The sequence below is a fragment of the Rhineura floridana genome, chromosome 1 (assembly GCF_030035675.1).
Source record: "Rhineura floridana isolate rRhiFlo1 chromosome 1, rRhiFlo1.hap2, whole genome shotgun sequence".
In the NCBI taxonomy this organism is placed as follows: domain Eukaryota; kingdom Metazoa; phylum Chordata; class Lepidosauria; order Squamata; family Rhineuridae; genus Rhineura; species Rhineura floridana.
In genome coordinates, this window is record NC_084480.1 from 64,638,268 (window position 1) to 64,653,860 (window position 15,593).

The window sequence follows — 15,593 nt, forward strand, 5'->3', positions numbered from 1 at the left end:
AGGGGCCAAGTGCTGTCAGCTGAAGCGTGGCGGCTGGAGCTCCTCATGCTACAGCTGATCACATGCTACAGCTGATCAGCTGGAGCGCGCAATTAGCTGGAGCGTGGGGAGTTGCAGCCACCGCACTCCAGCTGACAGTGATCAGCTGGAGCGCACAATCAGCTGTACTGTACAGTATGTCCCACTTTTAGCTTTTTGGCGGGGGTCTGGTCCCTAACCTGCTGTATGAGTGGGGCCCTATCTCTGCTTTCCCAGTTAATATTCAGTACTATAATATTGGCTACAGCCATACTACCCTAAACACACCCAATCTCATCCAATCTTGGAAGCTAAGCAGGGTCAGGCCTGGTTAGTACTTGGATGGGAGACTGCCTGGGAATACCAGGTGCCGTAGGCTTAGAGGAAGGCAATGGTAAACCACCTCTGAATACCTCTTACCATAAAAACCCTTGAATATATCTAAAAGATTCATAGGGTCACCATAAGTCATAATCGACCTGAAGGCATATAACAACAACAACAAACATAATATTGGTTATACAGCTTAGATAACATAATTCTACCCTGCACGATCTATTCATTGCATTGCAAGGCTTCTGTAAAACTGGAATGGAAGGGGAGAGAGAAGAAGATCTAATGGAAGCAGATTATATTTTCATCTTCTATGGTAGTTTCTAAAAAGCTAAGTGATTTCTTCATAAAACATCCATCATACAGTGGAATCTGATGCATTTTTATTCATAAAAATCAATCCTACTGTGTCCCATGACACTTACTTCCTAGTAAACATGTTTAGGGTTGCAGCCTAAAGTTAGGTTTCTATTCAGCTGTAGCACTGGGGGACTGGAGAAGAACTGCCCTGGGAGTGAGTACCTGAGTATTTGGGTGCTTGCTTGCTCACTCCTCTAGGTTGCTGTCTCTTGAGACAGCTGAGGTCCCAGGTATGTGCTGCAAGGATGGGGACCCCCTGCCTCCAGAGAGAGGCTGCAGTCAATCTTGCAGCCTCTTGCGTCAGCTCCTGGCTGGATCAGGGCATAAAAGCCTGGCTGCCCTTGGGCGGCACGTCTGCAGCTGCCGGGGTTACCCCTGGGGAGTCCCGAGGGTGAGGGTGCTACCCCCTGCTATTTTTTAAAAACCAATCTAGAGGAGATTGGTAGAGGGGAGGGCATATGGCTCATGTGTAGTTCCTGTGCAGGGTGAGAGCCTGTGCAGTGAACTGAATGATCGGAGAAAGTTGCCAGATGCCTTCAGAGTGAGAGTCTGCAACTGGCAGAAGGCTGGCCCTCCCTGGGTGTGAGCCTGGGGGGGGGGCGGGGTTGATGTGCCCTGTGTGAAAATTACTGAATGGGTCTGACTGTTCCCAATTCTCTCAGAGGCCTATTGGGATAACTGGTTCAGGTAGGCTTTGCTGGTGGGCTCTTGTGTCCATGTTAGGTGTTTAAGAGGAGTCATAGTGAGGAGAAACATGGGTGATGTCACCCCATTTTCAGTGATCATGTATGGAGGGAGGTATTTATTCATTTATTTATTGCATTTATATACTGCCTCATAGCCAAAGCTCTCTGGGTGGTTTACAACAATTAAAAACATAAAAACAAGTATACAAATTTAAACCATACCAAATTAAAACCCATAAAAACTAACAGGCAAGTTAAAACACATGCTATTCAAATGCTGTTAAAAAATGCCTGGGAGAAGAGGAAAGTCTTGACCTGATGCCGAAAAGACAACAATGTTGGCGCCAGGTGCACTTTGTCAAAAAAATCATTCCATAATTTGGGGGCCACCACTGAGAAGGCCCTCTCCTTTGTTGCCAGACTCCCAGCTTCTCACGGAGTAGGCACCCATAGGACGACCTTTGATGTTGAGCGTAGTGTACGGGTGGGTTCGTGTCAGGAGAGGCATTCCATCAGGTATTGTGGTCCCAAGCCATGTGAGGCTTTATAGGTTAAAACCAGCACCTTGAATCAGGCTCGGAAACATACATTCAGCCAATGCAAATGTGCCAGAATCGGTTTTATATGTTCGAATCATCTGGTCCCTGTTACCAATCTGGCCACTGCATTTTGCACAAGCTGCAGTTTCCATGGTATGGCCATGGGGAGGTGGTGAACTACCAAAGGAGACAAAGGCAAGGCTATCTATGCCTTGTTCCTCTCTCCCACTCCTCTCATGGACGGGTTCCTCATTGTTCATCTGTTGTGACCACTGGCCTGTATGTGCTATTGTTTAATGCCAGATAGGTACATAATAAGACCATACTCATCCATGATCTGATCATGGATGAAAGTGCCTATTTGGTGTGCATTACTGAGACCTGGATGGGTGAGCTGGGAGGAGTTGATCTGACTCAGCTTTGCCCACCTGGATACTTGGTGCAACACCAGCGCAGGCTTCAGGGATGGGGGGGAGGAGTTGCCGTGGTTTACAGAACTTCAATCGCTGTCACCAGGAAACCACTTTATCTCGGAGCTGACTGTGAGGGCCTGCACGTGGTGTCAGGCCAATGAGACAGTTAACAAAGGTTGCTGCTGGTGTACCTTCCGCCTTGCTGCCCGGCAGCTTCTCTGACCAAGCTGGTAGAGGCCATCTCAGCTATGGTATTGAAAGAGTCCAGAATGATACTCCTGGGTGATTTCAATGTCTATGCTGAGGCTGCCTCTAGTGTTCCTGCTCAGGACTTTATGGCCTCCATGACAACCATGGGGCTGTCTCAAGTTGTCACTGAACCGATGCATAGGGCAGGGCACACCCTCAACTTGGTTTTTGCTCCATATAGAGGAAGGGGTGGTCTGGAGTTGGGGGGTAGATGTCACCCCATTGTCATACTCACACCACTTCCTGGTGAAATTTGGACTGATGGCTCTGATCCTCCCCTGCAGGTGTGGTGGATAGGTTAAGATGGTCCACCCCCAAAGACTAATGGAATCGACAGGATTCCTGAATGCCCTGGGGAAGTTTCCAGTAGATAGAGCAGGTGACCCTGTTGAAGCCCTTGTCAGACTGAGGAACAGCGAGGCGTGTAGAGCTTTTGACACAGTTGCCCCAGAGCGCCCTCTCTGGCATTATGGAACCTGGTTTGCACCTTGGTAAACCAGTGAACTAAGGGCAATGAAACATGCCAGATGACAGGTAGAGCACAAGTGGCGAAAGATGTGCTGTGAGGCTGATTGGGCCCGAGTAAAACATCATAAATTTGCCTACTGTGTGGCAGTGAGGGCAGCAAAGAAGGCACACTTCTCTGCCACCATCACATCCTCAAGTAACTGTCCAGTGGAGCTTTTCCATATTGTTAGGGGTCTGTTGACAGCAACTCCAGGAAATGGAGTTTTAGACCCTTTGGAGGCCCACTGTGAATTGTTTGCAAGACACTTTGAGGGTAAAGTTGCTCACCTCCATAGCAATCTTGATGCCCCATCCACATCTACTGTAGTCTCCATTGAGGTGTCCAGTGCAATGTCTGTTGCGACTTCTAGGGATTGCTGTCAGTTGATATGGCCTGATGACATGGACAAGATGCTTGTGACAATGCGGCTAGGAACATGTCCTCTTGACCCTTGCCCTTCTTGGCTTATTAAAGCTTGCCGAGGGATTTGACCAAGTGGATCCAAGGTGTGGTCAACATGTAGTTGCAGGATGGAGTGGTTCCAGCCACCCTGAAAGAGGCAGTGATCTGACCGCTGCTGAAAAAGCCCACCCTGGACCCATTGGCTTGTGACAACTACTGCCCAGTCGCAAATACCCCCTTCTTAGGGAAGGTGATTGAGAGGGTTGTGGCACCCTCATGCAAGTACTCATGCATGAAACAGATTATCTTGACCCATTCCAGTCTGGGTTCAGCCTGGTTATGGGACTGAATTGGCTTTGGTTGCCCTGATGGATTATCTCTATCAGTAGTAGGATGGGGGAGTGCAAGCCTGTTATTCTTACTTGATCTCTCTGTGTCTTTTGATACCATTGACCATGGTATCCTTCTGGGCCGGCTTGGTGAGATGGGTATTGGTGTTGTGTCTCAGGATAAGGGGGGTACTTTAGAGGAGGGGGACACTAACTTGGAGGACTGGGGGGATGAGTCAAGGGAGAAGTGTGAACAGCGCACTCAACCCCCTGTTCCCCCCGCGGAGTCACAGTGTGAGCTGTCAGAGACTGTTACTATGGACATACACCCTTCGCCAGTGTTGGAGCCGCCTTGTCAGGTTGCAGATCCCCAGCCAGGCGCCCAGAGCTTTCCTACGTCAGAACAGCCCACTAGCCCCCACTACTGACAGGAAGAAGCTGAGATCCAGCCCCCTTTGCCCCATTCTCCTGCAGATGCTGTCTTTTCAGAAGGTCCGTTCCGCACAACATAGGAAGCGGATCTTTAGTGTAGTGGCACCTACCCTTTGCAATTCCCTCCCCTTAAAATATTAGACAGGCACTATCTCTGTTATCTTTTTGGTGTCTGCTGAAGACCTTTCTCTTTCAACAAGCCTTGCTGAGCCTTGTTGAAAGTAGAGACCTTATCCCAGTCTACATCTGTGTTGGAATTGAATTAAAGCTTTTTTAAAAAAAGATGCTTTTAAAGATGTTTGTTTTAATATGCTTTTAAGTATGTTTTGTTTTAATATCTTTTAAAGTCTGTTTCATGACGTTTTAGAATGTTTTTAGTGCTTTTGTTTGCCACCCTGGGCTTCTACTGGGAGGAAGGATGGGATATAAATGTAATTAGTATTTATTTTCATGATGATGATGATTGTTGCTGGTTTACACAAAGCGTCTCTTTAATTACAGGCTTTAAAACATCTTTAAAAATATACTTAAAAACATCTTAAAAAACAATTCCAGCACTGAAGCAGATTGAGATAAGGTCTCTACTTAAAAGGCTTGTTGAAAGAGGAAGGTCACTCTATACTTCTCCTCTTATACTGGAGATGAGAAGGAGATGATGATGATGATGATGATGATGATGATGATCTCCTTCTTCTTTGGCTCATGCCCTCCCACTTCTTATTTAAATGTTCAGCCAGAGCTATTACTGACAGATCTTCATAATACTGAATATTTCATTTGGTGTGAGTTAGTTGTGTGTTGTTTTCTGAATGATTCACAATGGGAAACAGATTACAGGATGAGTTTGCTTTTGATATTGCAACCAATACTCCAACTTGAAAGACTTGCTCTCTCAAGCAGAAACTCTTCCCAGTTTTCGTCCTCATGAGGTAAGTTAACATGTCTTCTCTTCCAAAAAGGTTCAGACACTTTTCAGATCATAAAAATGTCCCTATGCTTTAAAATCCCCATTAAGTCAAATTATTCAAAATGGAAAATCTTCAAAGAAGTAGCTGCCAATTTCAGAAAGGGAGGAGGAGCTCTCTCTCTCTCTCTCTCTCTCTCTCTCTCTCTCTCTCACACACACACACACACACACACACACACACACACACTCCACAAGCAGTATGCTGGTAAAGGATAGCAGGAGTATGTATGACACATTCAAAAGGGAAATATTTTAATTTCCTAGAAAACGTTCACCACCTTGTTGTACCAAGTGACAATGTTAACTGATAGGATTGGGCTATTCCAAAGTGAAAAATATGTTTGTTGCTGATATTGTTATATATAGTGGCCCTTAATTGTTTGGTGAGAAAAGATTTTTGGTAAGTAAAAATGTACTTTGCATTCCTAGAGGGGTAGCTGTGTTAATCTGGGTCAGTAAAAACAATGACTCACGTGGCACTCTAAAAACTATTAAGCCATAAACTGAAATCCAGGGTGTTGAAAATGCAAGTAAACTGCACAGAAAGGCAACTCCAAACTGAGTGGATAGCCAACCACATGGCACATGCAGTTTGAAGTGAAGGAATTTGGGGCAAAAAATATTACCTTCACCTATACATTGATAGGTTCTAAATATATATCATACGGAAAGCGGGATTGGACCAAGATGAAGGAGGTGTGAAAATTGGAGAGAGAAATATCAATACGCCATCTCTGCTATCTTTTCAGCACCTTTTGAAGACTTTCCTCTTTCAACAAGCCTTTTAGGTTGAGACCTATTCCAGTCTGCATCTGTGTTAGAATTGCTTAATATGTTTTTTAATAACGTTTTTAATCCTTTTTAAAGTTGTTCTTTAATGTTTTTAACACTGTTTTGTTTTAATGTATTTTAAGATCTGTTTTTATGATGTTTTAAAGTGTTTTTAGCACTTTGCTTGCCGCCCTGGGCGCCTGCTAGAAGGAAGGCTGGGATACAAGTTAAATAATAAATAAATAAATAAGATATGCAGATGATAACATACTACTGGCAGAAACCAGTAATGATTTGAAACGAATGCTGGTGAAAGTTAAAGAGGAAAGCACAAAAGCAGGACTACAGCTGAACATCAAGAAGACTAAAGTAATGACAACAGAAAATTTATGTAACTTTAAAGTTGACAACGAGGACATCGAACTTGTCAAGGATTATCAATGCTTTGGCACAGTCATTAACCAAAATGGAAACAATAGCCAAGAAATCAGAAGACGGCTAGGACTGGGGAGGGCAGCTGTGAGAAAACGAGACAAAGGTCCTCAAATGCAAAGATGTATCACTGAACACTAAAGTCAGGATCATTCAGACCATGGTATTCCACATCTCTATGTATGGATGTGAAAGTTGGACAGTAAAAAAAAGCAGATAAGAGAAAAATCAACACATTTGAAATGTGGTGTTGGAGGAGAGCTTTGCACATACCATGGACTGCAAAAAAGACAAATAATTGGGTGTTAGAACAAATTAAACCAAAACTATCACTGGAAGCTAAAATGACCAAAATGAGGTTATCATCCTTTGGACACATAATGAGAAGACATGATTCACTAGAAAAGGCAATAATGCTGAGGAAAACAGAAGGGAGTAGAAAAAGAGGAAGGCCAAACGAGATGGATTGATTCCATAAAGGAAGCCACAGACCTGAACTTACAAGATCTGAACAGGGTGGTTCATGACAGATGCTCTTGGAGGTCACTGATTCATAGGGTCGCCATAAGTCGTAATCGACTTGGAGGCACATAACAACAACAAAGGGAAAAGATTAGGGCTGGGGGAGATATTTGATTCCGTTTGCATGTAACGGTGAATCTACCTAATTTGCACTTTCTGAAACAATACGCAAACCAAAACACAGTCATCCTTCACAATTCACATTACTCCAAATTTTGCAATGCAGTTCTCCAGCCAAGTAATGTGTGCAAAAATGCAGGGCTGGTACCAGAATGCAGCAGGCCCTTGAAGGCAGCTGTGATATGGCTGCACTACCACCGCCGCTGAAGGCTTACATAGGCCCGGCTATGTCACACACCTGCCATCACCCAAGATGGCAGGGGGTATTGATGCCCCCACTGACATTTTGGGTCATCATGGCCAGCATGTGCAGACGGGAGGGGGGTGTTGCCTGGGAATGTGGCTCCTGTTCCCGATCTGTGCCAGCATCGGGTCAGAGGACTCATGCTCCACAAGTTCAACCTGACACAAGTGTGGATTGCGAGCAGGAGAAACACCCACCCAGCCTGAGCAGCAGGAGCCCTCAGCCAGTGTCCAACCTGGTGGCCCACTGGTGCCAGACCTTCAAAAATGCATGTACTATGGTAAAGTGTGCATAAAAATGCATATATTTGTGAAAATAACATACAAAAATGAACTGATTAGGGAACATTACTTAGCAAAAATGTGTTTATTGGGCAAAATTGCATTCAAAAATGAAATGCTAATAAATTTTCATGACTTTTTTTTAAGCAAACTATTGTGGAGACATAGAGAACTGAATTTAAGACTGGAAAAATAAGAAATTGAGAGAAACTGAAATTGACAGATTCTCCCACCTTGAGCCTGTGGCAGGTATTTCAATGGAAATGTTGAGCCAGTGTGCGGCAGCCTTAATAAAAGTGATTCCAATGCTAGGGATCTGAACAGGGTGGTTTATAACAGATGCTATTGGAAGTCCCTGATTCATGGGGTCGCCATAAGTCATAATCTATCTATCTATCTATCTATCTATCTATCTATCTATCTATCTATCTATCTATCTATCTATCATTTGATTTATATCCTGCCCTTCCTCCCAGCAGGAGCCCAGGGAGGCATATAACTTGAAGGCATATAACAACAACAACAAATGCTAGGGATTATTGGGAAAGGAATCAGAAATAAAAGTTCCAGTACCATAATACCCTTAAAGAAATAAGTGGTATGACCACAGTTGGAATACTGCAGTTCTGGTGTCTGCAGCTCAAAATGACGTACTACCAGAATGGGTTCAAAAACAAGCAACTAAAATGATCAAAGGGGCTGAAGCATCATTTCTATGGGGGGAAGGAAAGTTTGGGGCCTGTTAGGTTACAAAAAATGTGACAGGAGTCAATAATAGAAGTTTATGCAAATTATGCATTATACTGAATTTGTATTTTATTTAGTATATTTTTCTTATTATGTATTTTCTGCTGAACTCTGCTTATCTCTCCCCTCGTCCTCCCTTAATCATTGCTGTTCTAAAATTAACTCTTTATCCTTTAGAATACTGGAGGTTGTCTGGTTGTTTTAGGCCACTCCAGTTTTTCTCACCCTGAGTCAGGTGTTCCAGCAATATAGTCCAAGATTTGTGAAAACAAAGACTCAGGAGGAATGGGCTGACCCTTGTGTCCAACAATGACTGGAGGGAGTCTGCTGGCAGTTGCCCAATTCTCAGGGAAAAAGCTGGACAGCTGTGGAGGACCACTGCTCCTCACTAGCTTACAGACCTATAAGCAGGATGGTGGTAGTACCACCTAAAAGTCAGGCCCATGATTAACAATTTACCTCTATAGTATGGAAGTGTGCAGAGGGTTCTGTGTCAGCCTAATCCTCTATGAATTTGTCTAATTCCCTTTTAAAGTTGCCCCAGGGCACTTCCAGACAACCTGTTTATTTAGCACCCATCCTGATTTGTTTTCAGGGAGATTTGATGACATTGGCTTTTTAATCAACATTCATTCTGATTTGTTTGTGGGGAGGCTACCTGATATTGCATCAAAGCAAGTGTTATCTCACACTTTCCAGTGTATTTTCCTGTCACTTTCCTTCTTGTAAAAAGTCCAGTCATTTGGGGAAGTGGTTTGTTGCACAAGACCTCCCAGTCAACTACAATTGCACAACCTGAATGTTCCAGTATGTGACTGAACACCATCTGAAAAGAGTGACAGTTCAGAAGTGCCCCAAGTTTTGGGGGCCATCACTTCAGCTTGTGTTAGCAAATTCCACAGTTTACTGCCACTGTGATTTAGCAGTGTTACCAAATCTAGGCCTCCAAGGGGGCAAACAAAAAAAATTATTATAAACACAGCTAAGGACAACCAAAAAAATGCAAAATCAGTAGCAGTCAAGACACAACATCAAGAGCTTAGGCAAACAGATTTTTTTTTACTTCATGCCTAAAAATTAATACAGTAGGCATCTGAAAAATAGAGCTGGGGAGCATATTCCAAAGTATAGGTGACACAACAGAAAAGGTCCTGTGCCCAGAAGCTGCCCAATTCACATCTGCATGTGGGGGCAGATAAAGCAAGCCCTCCTCTGTATATCTTAAAATTTGGATGGGTTCATATCCAAAGATTTGCCATTCAATGACAAGCCACTATTCTTCAGCCTCACGCCTGCAGTAATACATACAGGCTTACCTTATAGGAGTCGTGTAAGCCTTTACTGAAAAGATATATGTAAAGCATTTTGAAATGTCAATTATTATTCTCAAAATCTTCGCAGGGTAAAGACACATCTGAAGCTGCCCTGAAACATAACTGCTAAAAAGATTCAGCTAATCACTTCAGAAGTCTCTTCTCTCTCTCTCTCTCTTTTTTTTTAATACCACAAAAATTGTTATGAAATGAGAAGTCCCAAAACAGCCATGGCTTTTCCCCTCCCCCAAAGGTAGGGTACTAGGAGAGTTTATATATATATAAAAATCCTGAACTAATCTGATGCTTCAGGTTGCAGAAGAGGGAGCTCTGTTCTGTCATATTCTCTCCCCCACCCCTTTTATTAGATTGTCCTTTGTTCTAAGAACAGCAGGCAGCTGATAAAGTCCTTGGATTTTTTCAATAATCTTTGTGTTCTGAACCTGACAAGTGTTCCATTCTCTTCCTTATCCAGTGCCTCAGAATTTCCGTTCTATTTCAGAGCTTAATTTGCCATTACTATTGATGTGTGCATGAGAGAGGGAATGAAAATGTACAATATGTGTGTATTTTTTGCACACACACACACACACATGTATATATTCTCCACACACAAACAGAACGAGCATTTGATTATGCCGAACATTATGAATTATTAATTGGTTCATCTATAGCAACCTCCCACTGTGCTCAGGACTAATGTGCATATACCTGAGCCCGAGCAGACACTTTGTCTTTGATTGTTTTTCAGTGCTGGGCTGCCAAGAAATGCTCATTAAAAGAGAAAAGGGGGAAATTATGGAGTTCCTAGGCTATTATTCCTGAACAAACATTGTTATTAATAAATCTGCTTTTATGTACTTCCTTTATGAACTTGGAAGAAAAAGGTGGTAATATCACAACAGATCCAGTAGGTAAAACTGCACAAGGAAGGCTTTTTAAGGCAAATCAGCATTGCTGGGGAAATATGGTGCAAGAAAAAGCAGAGGACAAACCAGACAGAGGGGATGGTTCCTATTGCAGCAATTTCTTCCACTGAAGGGACTAGGAAACGCTCCCAAGACTATGGAAATCAAAATTGGGGAATTGGATCTGGTCAACAGGCTGGATCCAGAACTTGGCCCACTCTCCACCCACCTATAAATCACCTGACATCATGTGATATCAGGTAATACAACCTCAATGGAAGAATCAGGAGAGTGCCCCCAATTCTTCCTTTCTTCGTTTGCAGCCCCAGCTTGAATTCAAGCCACAGATGCAAAGATTCCTGCCAAAAGAGGGATTTGCATTTGGCAGTGAATGCAAATTCAGTGCCAAATGCAAGCCTCCCTTTTGGCAGAGATTGGCTCCTCCCGGGAGCTCTGATAGATATTAATGTTTTGTTTGTAATACTTGTGATGTGCTCATGCAGTTCGTCACTTGACATTGTAGTCAGTATGTCCAGGATACAAAGGTGTGAACCAGTAGTGAGACTTCCAAGTAAACATGCCTAGGACCAGAAGTGGCTCGCTGGGTAGGGTGGAGCTGCCATGCTAGCTTCCCAGTAGGTGGATCACAGTTGCTTACCATGAGGTCAGAGGGAAGGGGCAAGGCAGCAGGGAGGTCAGTGTAGTGCAAACATACCAGTGGAGCCAATCCAGTGCTCCTGCCAGTTTGTTTGCGCCATGCCAACTTCCCCACCACCTCAGCTCTTCCCCCTTCCCTCTCAGTAATCAACAACAATCCACCTGCTGGGAAGCTAGCGTAGCAGCTCTGCCCCAGACGGCGAGCTGCTTCTGTATAGGACTGTTACTTATTAAGCTAGACAGCTTGGGACCAGATTACTTTAGAAGCTACCTGCTCCCATATGAACCTTCCCAGTCCTGGCAATCAGCTTTGGAGGCACTGCTCTCTGTCCTGTCCACTTGTGAGATTAGACAGGCAAGTATGAGAAATAGGGTCTTCTCAGTGGTGGCACCAAGATTATGGCAACTGTCTGTGCTCCCTTTTATTTTTACATACATAGCAAAAAAGATTCTATTTCAATCAGTTTTTAACACATGTTGTTTTAAAACTATTACTGTTGATTTTTTAATTCAAGGCTGCTTTCTGCTTAATATTGCCTGTCAATGTGGGTGTGTCACAGACATCTTCAATTATTATTGATTAATTGTTTTCATTCTGATGTATTTCTAATATATTTGATTATGAGCTGCTTTGAGTGCTTACTGCAGAAAAGTAAGATATAAAGTATTAACCTTGCAGTGCAATCCTATGTTTGTCTGTTCGGAAGTAAGACCCATTATGTTCAGGTCACTACTAAGGCAGCAGTCCTAACCTCATTTACCTGGAGTAAGCCCCACTGAATGCAGCCTTACTTATTAGGCTGAATTCCTATACATACTTGCATTCTACAGGTTTGACTTCTGACATGCACAGGATTGCAGTGTTATTAGCTTGCTCAGTTTTCCATTCTCTCCCAAGGGTTCAGGTTGAGTTACAGTTTTATAAAATTTAAAATACACTCAATTGTGTTTTTTTTTTAAAAAAAATAAAAAATAAAAACTCTGGGAAGACCGAAGATCAGTTTGGGGCTATTACAAGGGGTGCATATCAAAAATATGACCTAATGTAGAATGCTATGTGCAAATTATTCTGAATCAAACCTCAGATCTTCCACAAGTACAGTTTGGGAAAAAGGAAAATCACATGCTTCAATGACAATTAGATTATTTGTAGTGAGAATTCATTGTCAATAGTTGCCCAGTGTGGATGCATTATTCTCCTTCTAAATGTCTTTGCTGGACCATCACGTGTTAAGTCCAGAAATAACAGTAATACAGTCAACAGAAGGAATGCATTTACTGTCGTCGCCCCAACGACTTTCTCTTATGACAAAGGAGGGCCCACAATACTCTTCAACCTACCATGATTATGCAAATCCTGAACCAAAACCTTTTGATTGGCTGGCTGTACAGTGCTTCGAGTCCAACAAGTACAGTCCCCCAGCTCACAATGATAGGGCCTTGGCACTTTGTGCTCAATCTGCACTTATTGGCGTTCCTCCCACAAATTGTTGTGTGTTGAGGGTCCTTCCAGATGCATTTGACAAAATTGATGAAATAGACTGACTATGTTCATTGCTTGACCTTTATCCCGCAAAAACCTTTCATAAGCCTGACCAAACATTGGTGTTGTCCTGGAATGTTGCGGGCTGGGCAAACAAGGCTTGGGACCCTAAATTCCAGGATTTTATACAGGGTCACGACATCATTCTCCTTCAAGAAACTTGGCTTAGTGATGATCTATACCTGAGCGATTTTGTGGTACATTCGCTCGCAGCGGCCCCTAGTATTGTGGGTGGTCGGCCAAAAGGGGGCTTATCTATTTTAGTTACAACTAAACTCGATATTCTCATTACGAGAATAGGGGTTTTGGATAATTTAGCGCTGGCCTTATTGCTCAAATTTTCTTGTTTCACTGTGTTAATAATTAATGTGTATATCCCCCCGCTTCATAAGCAAGCTGAGTTTAAAGACACCTGGAAAAAGCTGGAGGGGTTCATTAATAAGCTCCTGAGTGACCATCCAGAAGCCTTGGCCTTGATTGCTGGCGATTTCAATGCCAGGACTGGTGCTAGTGATGTAAAATTGTACTCGCATTATGAGCTTCCCCCGCCAAATATAGAGTTGGAGCACCCCCTCCCTCTGAGACAATCTAAAGACCAGAAGTGTAATTTCGCTGGGCTGTGTTTAATACAACTGACCAACTCCCTCGATTTAGTGATTCTGAATGGATCTATAAAGGGGGACACCTGGGGTGAATTTACATTTGTATCCAGCTTAGTCGCCTCTACCATTGATTATTTTATAGTTTCTTATACCTTCCTTAACAGGGTGCACTATTGTGAGGTGGGGACAAAGGTTGACAGTGACCATCTTCCACTGTCTCTGTCCCTTAACCTTGGAGTCCAGGCAAACCACCTGGAGTGTGTACCCATGATGGATCCGCTGGGAGAATATGGATCCTTACGTATGAAATGGTCCCTGAAATTGGGTGACATCATGTTAAAATTCCTCCAGTCTGAGTCAGCTTTTTGCCTGCGTAAATCTATACTAACCGTGCAGACTCCTAATGTAGCCTTTGAGTCCTATCAGGAACTCATATCTCTTATCCGCCATCTTCTAACTCCAAAAAATATTAGAAGACTGGGGGCTTCTCATCCCAGTTCTAAATCATGGTTTGACCATGAATGTGTCACTCTAAAGAAACTACTTTTAGGTAAATATAAAACTTACAGATCCTTAGACCTGCCCGCCCTTCCCGAAGAGTACCTTGAGCTTAAGAGAAGTTACAAAGCCTTAAGTAATTCAAAAAAGCAGCAAGCTAGGAGGGAGGACTGGGAAAAGTTGATTAATGCTGCTAGAATAAGGGATTCACGAACCTTCTAGAGACTGGTGTCCAGGGGTGGACAGTTTGTTGCTCCAAATGCAGATTTTCATATCCCACCTAATGTATGGGAATCCCACTTTAGGATGCTCTTTTCTACGCCTTTTACTAAGGAATGTCCACATGTGGAGACTAACCAACCAGAAGTGCTCCCGAAATGGCCTACAGTCTCTGTTTCGGAGATTGTTTCCCTTATTGACAAACTTAAAACGGATAAGGCCCCAGGAAGTGATAATGTGCTGTCAGAACTTCTCAAAGATAATGTGAATTGGTGGGCCCTGCTTTTGGCTGCCCTCTTCACATTTATAGATCAAACGGCTCGTATCCCGGAGGATTGGAGGTTGGCTATTGTAATCCCTGTCTTCAAGAAAGGGAAACGATCCAACCCTGCTAATTATCGCCCAATCAGCCTACTTAGCATAGTCAGTAAGCTTTATGCTTCTCACCTTCTTGACAAGTTTCAAGAGTGGCTTGATGGGGAAAAAAATTTAGCTGATGAGCAAGCTGGCTTCAGGGTGGGATACTTCACCCTTGATCAGGGCTTGGTCTTGCAGCACCTTGTAGAGAAGTATATGTCTCCCATGGGGGGAACTTTGTATACAGCATTTATTGATTTTAGATCTGCTTTCGATTTGATCCCCAGGAATAAATTATGGGAAAAACTGAGAGAACATAATATAGATAGGCGACTTCTCCTCCTGATTCAGGGCCTTTACGGGCACACCTATCTAAAGGTTAGGTGCAACCGAGCAGGCCAGCTAACTGCCCCTATCCTGACCCTCAATGGTGTCAAGCAGAGCTGCATCCTTGCGCCATCGGTGTTTAATTTCTGTATAAATCCGTTAATTAAACACCTTGCTGGGGAAAACACTCACCCGCCTATGTTGACGGGAAGACCACTGTCGTCCCTTCTGTATGCGGACGATGCTGCCCTCCTGTCTAACATGTGTGGGCTTATGTCGTTTGTTAAGGGCACTTAGCCTTTTTTGTAAGACAGAACATCTTACAATTAACTATGAAAAATCTAAGATAGTAGTATTTACCCGTAAAAAACTCAAACATCGCTGGAGGTTGAATAATCACCTGATCGAACAAGTCCCCTTTTTTAGATACTTGGAGATTATTTTTCATTCTTTGAGTTCCTGGAATGCCCATCTAAGAAACGTTGCTGCAAGTACCCAAAGAAGCATTAGGGCGCTTCTCTCCTTCTTTTTTTCCAAGAGGGGTCAATATATTCCTGCGGCAATGTTGGTCTTTAACTCTAAAATAATATCCCAACTTTTATATGGTTCTCAACTTTGCACCCAGGGCAATTATGCCCCTTTGGAACATGCACCAGCTAAATTTATCAGGAATATTCTAGGGTTACCTTGTTGCATTCCAAATGTAGCGTTACACTGAGAGACAGATATTTTGTTGGCTGAGTCCAGGGCTTGGGTGCACAGGATAAACATGTGGTTAAAGCTGATCTTCTCCCCCCTGGGACTCACCCCATTAAC

At 43.3% G+C, this 15,593-nt stretch overlaps 1 non-coding gene across 1 annotated transcript; it reads left to right on the forward strand.

The window, feature by feature from the left end:
- Positions 1-278: 278 nt before the first annotated feature.
- On the forward strand, positions 279-397 carry LOC133375983 (5S ribosomal RNA). Its single transcript, XR_009760367.1, has one exon. It is a non-coding gene; the product is annotated as a 5S ribosomal RNA (ribosomal RNA).
- The last annotated feature ends 15,196 nt before the right edge of the window (positions 398-15,593 follow it).